Source organism: Salvia miltiorrhiza, chromosome 3 (genome assembly GCF_028751815.1).
Source record: "Salvia miltiorrhiza cultivar Shanhuang (shh) chromosome 3, IMPLAD_Smil_shh, whole genome shotgun sequence".
Taxonomy (NCBI): Eukaryota; Viridiplantae; Streptophyta; class Magnoliopsida; order Lamiales; family Lamiaceae; genus Salvia; species Salvia miltiorrhiza.
Window position 1 is genome coordinate 29,266,402 of NC_080389.1, and position 9,431 is coordinate 29,275,832.

Here is a 9,431-nt window from a genome sequence, read left to right on the forward strand (position 1 = left end):
CCTCTATAATACTCCCTCGGGCCTCGGCCCTCTCTCACTCAATCACTCTCAACTCTCTCTCTTAATTCGGCTCACACACCACCGCCCGCCATCTCTCCCTCTCGCTCAAGCCCCAACCACCGCAGCCGTTGCCCTTCGCCGGCCACCTCCACGGCGCTAGAGCAGCAGTAGCCGAAGAGTAGCAGCAGCAGCCGGCAGCAACAGCAGCAGCCGGGAGCAGCAGCAGCGAGCAAGCTCGGTCGCGCCGCTCCGTCGCGCCGCCGCTCTTCGCTTTGCTCTCACCACCACCGTGAAACACCGCCACCCTCCCTCCTTTTCCAGCCTTGAGCTCTCTCCGATCAGTCGATCAGACCATAGCAGCAAGTAGCAACAGAACAGCGGCAGAATCTGCCTGAGCCACGCCAGCTCTCTGAGCTCGCCGATTGAGCTCCGCCGGCCACCGTCGTCACCACCGCGGCCTCCCTACGCCGCCACCCTCGCAAAACCAGCCGAGGAGGTCGTTGAACGGCGAAAGAAACGCCGGAAGCTTCTCTTCCCTCTCGCATGAAATTGGAACAAGAGCTCAAGTGAGCTCCCTTCACCGGCTTGTTTCTCTGCCGACCGGCCACTAGTACGTGAGCCGTCAGCACGTAGCCGTTCCTCCATCTTCAGGCTACCACTACCAAAGATCGAAAGGCCGAAACCTTCTCTCCATCTCCCCAATCAACGGCCGCAATATCCATCGGCAACAAACGTTGAATTCCCGACGTAGCAGCCGGCTTAATTACGGCCTTCGTTTCTCGCTCTCCCGACAACAACAAAAGATCGAGAAACCACCGTTGTATAGCCCGATTTACCTCGCACAAGGACAACCAAGCCGTAGCCTTTAACGGCTAAACACCATCGCGAAACGACGACCGGAAAACCTCTCGGCGAACAACTTCCTTAAACTCCTCACGCTGCACTCTCTCTTGCCGTGGGAGCAATATCAGAACGAAGGTGAGCAGAAGCCACTTCCCATGACACCGGAGCCGCTAATCTCAGCCTCCAACCGCCGCTCACGTCACCGGCGTTGACACTAACGGTAACCGACGTCTTTAGCTCAAGCTTTGCTTGAGTATAACTCACATACTATATATACACTCACTTATTATTATTATTATTATTATTATTATTATTATTATTATTATTATTATTATTATTATTATTATTATTTCTTTTCTTAAGAAGAAATCTTACGTGGGCACACGTTTGATTATTATTAATTTATAGATCGTGAGCGAAGAAGTGAATTCACGAGATTGCTCGAAATGGGGATGATTCGATATCATCTATTGCTTACGAGGCTAAGTAAGTGCAAGGATTTGATGTGTATTTAAATTTCTATAGTTTTATTGCATGGCAAATATTGTATGGGAATGAGAAGAAATTCTTATGATTTACATGCAAATTATTATGATTATTAAGGGTTATTGTGGGTTAATTAGAAGTGAAAAGTTGTGAGTTTATAAATGGATTATTGAAGATTGGTTAATTGTTTAGTGGTTAAAATATCGGATCTATTAATAATTATAAACTCGCCGATATTTATTTTTTCTTAAATCTTGAAAGTGAGTTATTAAGTTTAATAATAATCTATGTTGCATAGGTACGGTGCGGATGCGGGGGCGATACGATACGAGTACGGGGATACAAATTTTTAAAAATTATAGGGTGCGATTGACATGGATAGAAGTGGACGAAGGACCCGTTGGATATAATGACCCAAGAACCCGACGTATGTGAGTAGGCAGCGGACTCCCTAGATCGAGAATCTAGTTTGATCAACCCCTAAGAGCGTGGAAACCTCGACCCGTTGGCTATATAATCAGCCAAGAACCACGGTATGGATGAACGCCACAAGACCTTGCTCAAGTGTCTTGATAAGTTCTAAAACAAGTGAAAAACTCAACAAAGAGAATTCAACTCACTAAGCATAAGCAATTTTGGTTTATATCAATGGTGTCTCTAATACAAGTGATTACATGCCTATTTATAGGCTCAAAAAGGTATCTTGAGAGCCCCACTCCCTTACAACTACTTAAAACCATTAAAAAGACACATAAAATCACAAATGTAACTCCAAAACACTTGGTATGTCTCTTGGACACCAAAAGTCACTTATTAAACATAAAAAAAGTAACTTAAAATGAGCTTTTTGTGGGCTGCACCAATTTGGACGAAAATGTGGAGTTTATTCTTTAATTTGGGCCTCCAAAATATGATAGCTTAATGAGCCCAAACTTCAAGTAGCATCAAGCCCACCAACTTGAATAATATTCACCATTTGGCCAAATGTAGAATTGTCTTGGACTTGGGCTTTAATTTCACCAACTAAAAGCATCATGGACTCCTTTATTCTTTTGGCTCTAGCTCTTGTGATTGGCCCACTTTGAATAATCAAAGGATCCATCTTGTCCTTGGCCAGCTTGGACGCGTCTCCATCATTCCCTTCTTCTTCAAGTGGATTCGTCCTCGAATCTAATTCACCAAAATAAGGAGACAAATCAGCAACATTGAAAATAGCACTTACATTATACTCACCTGGAAGGTCTAGTTTGTAAGCGTTATCATTCACTCTTGCAACCACTTGGAATGGTCCATCTCCTCTTGGGTGCAACTTAGATTTTCTTTTTGAAGGAAATCTCTCCTTTCTCAAATGTAGCCACACCCAATCTCCCGGCTCAAATATGATTTGCTTTCGGCCCTTGTTGGCTTGCTTGATGTATTGCTCCGTTCTTTTCTCAATATTGAGTCTCACCTTTTCATGCAGCTTTTTCACCATTTCAGCTTTGGCTTTGCCGTCAAGACTTACACGCTCCTGATAAACACTCATTTTGCATGGTTTTTATGGTTTATATTCTGTAGTTTAAGTCAATTTTACACCCGTTTTATTATTGTTTGGAGTTCATTTGCTATTATTTCGAGATTTCACGGTTGGGTGTAGTTTTGACTGTTTGGATGCAGAATTGAGTGATATTGGAGCATGGAGTGTTAGGAACATGTTGAAGAGAAGAGTTTTGAGAGAATCGAGCCCAAAAATCAAGAAAAGACGAAGATTCTGGAGTCGGGACGGAAAAGGGGCATTTCGGCGGTCAAAGGGCGTTGACCGCCGATTTTTGGCAGTTTAAAGAGAGAAAACGGCGACCCAGACGGCGACCGCCGGCCAGGTCGCCGATTTCCCTGGATGGATTTCGGCCTGTGGAGAGAAAAACGGCGATCGCCGTTTTCATGAGTTAATTGGCCGGAAATCGGCGACCAAAACGGCGACCGCCGAACGGGTCGCCGATTGTCCGCGTGTTTTATTTTCTTCCGCGTTTTTTACGTTTTTCGAATTCTTTTCGGTTTAGAACTTGGTTTTTCACCCTAAGACTATAAATAGGTCATCTTTTGACCTATCTAGGGTTCCGAGACTTCATATTTCAGTTTTTAGCTTTTAGAATACTTTAGCTTTCCAGTTTTCAAGGCTTGGATCAAGACTGAAGATTCAAGCCGCTACAATCGTTTTATTACGGGTTTTATACAATTAGTTTTTACAATTGCGTTCATTTTAATTATGTTTATGTTTAATTTCATTATGTCTGGCTAGTTTTCTTTATCTGAACCTAGGGTTTGTACATAGCTGATTAATTATGTGTTCTTGATTTATTGATATCAATTTGCCCTCCAACTTGTGATTCATGATTCCTGGTGCTTGTTCTCTTGTGAATTATCTGATCAATGATTTACATGTCTAGCTGTTCAGTTTGAGTCTTGAATGCGATAATTGTTCAGCCGATTCAGGAATGCATGATATAGTGTTAGCCTTGAGTCTTGAATGCGATAGGTGAAGCTATAGGAAGCTATTCTTTATGTGCTATTGGGAGTTAATGTATTCCTTGGAGTCTTGAATGCGAAAAGGGATTAATTAATCTACATTCATAGGTGGTCGTTAGAGACGCTTGTGATTAACATAGTGATCTTTCATCAGGGTTGGATTAAAATTGGTAATTGAATCAATAGGTTGAGTGCATATAGTTGATTAGTGAAAATACATCCCTAGGGTCAGACTTTTCTTATATTTGAGTTAATCGTCATAGTTTTTATGCTCTTTAGTTTTAATTAGTTAATTTAGTTCAATAGTCACCTTCAATTTCGTTTTACTTGCATACTGTGAAAGTTTGTGTAGGAAATAGATAAAGTGATTTCGTGTTACAATCCCTGTGGATACGATATCCGATTACTGTTTATACTACGATTACACCGTGTTAGTTGCGGTATTTTTGTTACTATAAAATTAGTGGTCAGCTCCTCAATTGGTATTGGAATTAGATCAAGTGGACTCAATGGATTAAAACCATAAACAACTTCAAACGGAGAAAAGTTAGTAGCAGAATGAACACTTCGATTATAAGCAAATTCAGCAAAAGATAAGCAATCTTCCCAAGTTTTCAAGTTCTTTTGAATCAAAATTCTAAATAATTGAGACAAAGTTCTATTAACTACTTCAGTTTGACCATCAGTTTGAGGATGACATGTAGTTGAAAACAGAAGCTTAGTTCCCAATTTATTCCAAAGCACACGCTAAAAATGACTCACAAACTTAGCATCACGATCACTCACAGTTGTTCTTGGAACTCCATGCAAACGAACAATTTCTTTGAAAAACAAATCAGCAATGTGAGTTGCATCATCACTCTTATGACATGGAATGCAGTGTGCCATTTTTGAAAATCTATCAACAACCACAAAAATTGAATCCTTACCCCTTCGTGTTCTAGGCAAACCCAAAACAAAGTCCATGGAAATAAACTTCCAAGGTGCAGTAGGAATAGGTAATGGTTTATACAAACCATGTGGATGTGATTTTGATTTAGCTTGCATGCAAGTTATGCATCTTCCACAAATTTTCTCAACATCAACACACATTTTAGGCCAAAAGAAATGTTCATGCAAAACTTCCAAAGTCTTATGAACACCAAAATATCCCATTAACCCACCCCCATGAGCTTCACGAACAAGCAATTCACGCATGGAACACTTAGGAATGCACAATTTATTTTCTCTAAATAAATAGCCCTCATGCTTATAGAACTTATCAAATGCAGCATGCTCACAAGCTAAATATATAGAACCAAAATCAGAATCATGGGCATACAATTCCTTAATTGACTCAAAACCAAGAAGCTTAGAATTCAAAGTAGTGATCAAAGCATACCTTCGAGACAACGCATCAGCCACAATGTTTTCCTTCCCTTTTTTGTACTTGATAACATATGGAAAAGATTCAATGAATTCCACCCACTTAACATGTCTCTTGCTAAGCTTACCTTGACCCTTGAGGTATTTGAGAGATTCATGATCCGTGTGAATTACAAACTCTCTTGGCCACAAGTAATGCTGCCATGTTTCCAAAGCTCTTACCAAAGCATATAACTCTTTGTCGTAGGTTGGATAGTTCAATTGAGCTCCTTTCAACTTTTCGCTAAAATAAGCAATTGGCTTTTCATCCTGCAACAAAATAGCACCTACTCCTACTCCAGAAGCATCACATTCAAGCTCAAACATTCTATCAAAGTTAGGTAATGCAAGAATAGGAGCAGAAGTTAGTTTTTCTTTAAGGAGATTAAAAGCATGTTCTTGTTTTTCCCCCCAATGAAAACCAACATCTTTTTTCACTATCTCATTCAAAGGTGCAGCAATCGTGCTAAAATCCTTAACAAATCTTCTATAGAAACTAGCGAGACCATGAAAACTTCTAACTTGTGCCACATTTTGAGGAATTGGCCATTCTAAGATAGCTTTCACTTTCTCTTTTTCCATTTCAATTCCATTAGCACTCACAACAAAACCAAGAAAAACAACTTTATCCATGCAAAAATAACACTTTTTAAGATTAGCATACAATGATTCTTTTCTTAAAGTGTCTAAAACAGCACGCAAATGATCAAGATGTTCTTCAACGTTTTTGCTATAGATCAAGATGTCATCAAAGTAAACAACCACAAATTTTCCAATGAAATTTCTCAAAACATGATGCATCAATCTCATGAAAGTACTAGGTGCATTAGTTAATCCAAAAGGCATGACTAACCACTCATACAAACCATACTTTGTTTTGAAAGCAGTTTTCCATTCATCTCCTTCTCGAATTCGAATTTGGTGATAACCACTTTTCAAATCAATTTTACTAAACACAATTGCCCCATATAACTCATCAAGCATATCATCTAGCCTAGGAATAGGATAGCGATACTTTACCGTGATCTTGTTAATTGCTTGACAATCCGTGCACATTCTCCACGATCCATCTTTCTTGGGCACAACAATCACCGGTACAGCACATGGACTCATGCTCTCACGAATCTTTCCTTTCTCCAACAACTCTTGGACTTGCCTTTGGATCTCTTTAGTCTCTTCCGGATTGGCCCGATAAGCTGGTCGATTTGGTAGAACAGCCCCGGGAACAAAGTCAATTTGATGCTCAATACCTCTTAAAGGAGGTAATCCACTTAGTTCTTCCTCGGGAAAGACGTCCTCAAACTCCTGCAAAAGAGACACAAAAGTACTAGGCAAAGATGGGGTTAGTTCGTTAGTGCTAAAGAATGACTCTGTGTACACCAAAATGAACACACTCTTTTCTTCGACTATTGCACTCTTTATTTCTTTTGTTCTCACATAAAAATTCTGTTTTTCTTTTCCCTCACTCTTGCTTTTCTCTCGACTCTTTTTTCCACTCAACTCTTTTTTGACTACCTCACTTTTATTGCCCTCAACCTCACGAGCTCTCCTTGCTTGAGACAATTTCTGCTGGTCCTCTTGAACTTGTTGAGGTGTCAAAGAAACAAGCATGATGGATTTGTTGTTGTGCTTGAAGGTGTAGTGATTGCGGAATCCATCATAGGTCACCCTTCGATCAAACTGCCATGGCCTCCCCAAAAGAATGTGACTAGCATGCATTGGCACCACATCACAAAGAACTTCATCTTTATAATTGCCAATAGAAAATGAAATTAGAACTTGTTTGGTCACACGAATTTCACCACATTCATTAAGCCATTGTAGCTTATATGGATGAGGATGCCGTTCAGTTTTTAAGTTCAGTTTCTCCACCATCTCGCCACTTGCAACATTGGTACAACTACCACCATCAATAATTAACATGCAAACTTTACCTTGGACTAAACATCTTGTGTGAAAGATGTTCTCCCTTTGTTCTTCCTCCTGTTTGATTTGCACGTTTAGAGCCCTTCGAACCACCAAAAGCTCACCATGCTCCGGTACAATCTCCTCCAATTGTTCATCATCTTCACCATCATCATCATCATCATCATGTTCACTTTCAGATTCGATTTCTCCATTCGGCTTCAAGACCATCACCCTTTTGTTTGGACATTGAGATGCAATATGTCCAACACCTTGACATCGAAAACATTTGATATCTCTATTTCTAGTAGAAGATGTAGAATTAGAGATACCTTTGCCCTTTTCGCCTTCGTTGGACTTGAATTTGGACACATCATTTTGAGGTTTAGAGGCTACCCCAAAATTTGACTTAGACGAAGTCCACTCCTTCGACTTTGAAGATTGAGAACTTGTTGGAAAATTCCTTTGAAAGGTTCCCTTCTTCTTCAATTGCCTCTCCACTTTTATGGCCATGTGAACCATATCCTCCAGCTCCACATAGTGTTGTAGGTCCACAATGTTTGTAATCTCCTTATTCAGCCCGCATAGGAATCGAGCCATGGTTGCCTCTCTATCCTCATCAACATTTGCCCTAATCATGGCAATCTCCATCTCTTTGTAGTACTCATCAACAGATTTAGTACCTTGATTCATAGATTGTAATTTTTGATACAATTCACGAAAATAATGAGAAGGTACAAATCTCTTACGCATTATGCTTTTCATTTCCTCCCATGTGGAAATTGGTCTCTCTCGATAGCGCCTTCTATTTGTTGTCAATTGATCCCACCAAACTATTGCATAATCAGTGAATTCAATTGCAGCAAGTCTAACCTTCTTTTCCTCGGAGTAGTTGTGACACTCAAAGATGAGCTCCACCTTTCTCTCCCACTCCAAATAGGCTTCAGGATCACTCCTTCCTTGGAATGTTGGGATCTTCAATTTGATGCTTCCCAAGTTACCATCAGCTTCATTTTGATGTCTTCTTCTTCTACCTCCTCCTCGCCTTTCATTTCGATGTGTTGATGCACGATCATCTTCTCCTTCGCTCTCTCTTTCCTCCTCATTCCTCGGTGGTGCTTGAAATTCCAGCCTCTCCAATCGTTCTGTTACATTTTTCATAATAGCTCCAAACCTTGCAAATTGTTGTTGCATGGCTTGCAATGCAAAATTCAATAGGATTTGTGTTTTCCATGACCTCACAATTCACTCGTGTATCACACAAATATATCCTCACACAAACACTCGTGTATCACTCGTAGGCTTTTACCACCCCTCAAATAAACTCACCACTCAATGCCTTTTACCACTCAATTCTCGTTTGTAAGAATTTCAAATGAACTAAAACAAATCAAGAAAGAACAAGACAAGTAAAATTCACCAAACTTCAGCCTTGGATGCAAGAATTGATATTTTGGAACAAGTGTATGAAACTCCTAAGGAAAATTTAAGTGAAATAGAAATTTTGGAATTGTTTTTTTTTTGGATATATATATATATATATATTCGTTGTTTTTTTTTAAATTTATATGAAGTAACAACAATGGAAAACAAAAAGATATTGGAACTTTGCAGTTTTTTTTTTTTTTTTTGCAACTATTTTTGTAGGACAATGAGGATGAATATAAGAGATATATGAAAGGATGAAGAAAATAAAAGATAGAGTTTGGATCAATACCAGATTGCTCTGATACCAAATGATATGGATAGAAGTGGACGAAGGACCCGTTGGATATAATGACCCAAGAACCCGACGTATGTGAGTAGGCAGCGGACTCCCTAGATCGAGAATCTAGTTTGACCCCTAAGAGCGTGGAAACCTCGACCCGTTGGCTATATAATCAGCCAAGAACCTCGGTATGGATGAACGCCACAAGACCTTGCTCAAGTGTCTTGATAAGTTCTAAAACAAGTGAAAAACTCAACAAAGAGAATTCAACTCACTAAGCATAAGCAATTTTGGTTTATATCAATGGTGTCTCTAATACAAGTGATTACATGCCTATTTATAGGCTCAAAAAGGTCTCTTGAGAGCCCCACTCCCTTACAACTACTTAAAACCATTAAAAAGACACATAAAATCACAAATGTAACTCCAAAACACTTGGTATGTCTCTTGGACACCAAAAGTCACTTATTAAACATAAAAAAGTAACTTAAAATGAGCTTTTTGTGGGCTGCACCCATTTGGACGAAAATGTGGAGTTTATTCTTTAATTTGGGCCTCCAAAATATGATAGCTTAATGAG

General features: G+C 39.8%; 1 pseudogene; it reads right to left on the reverse strand.

The window, feature by feature from the left end:
• Window positions 1-2,263: 2,263 nt before the first annotated feature.
• On the reverse strand, window positions 2,264-8,337 carry LOC131018626 (uncharacterized; annotated as a pseudogene).
• Window positions 8,338-9,431: the final 1,094 nt, after the last annotated feature.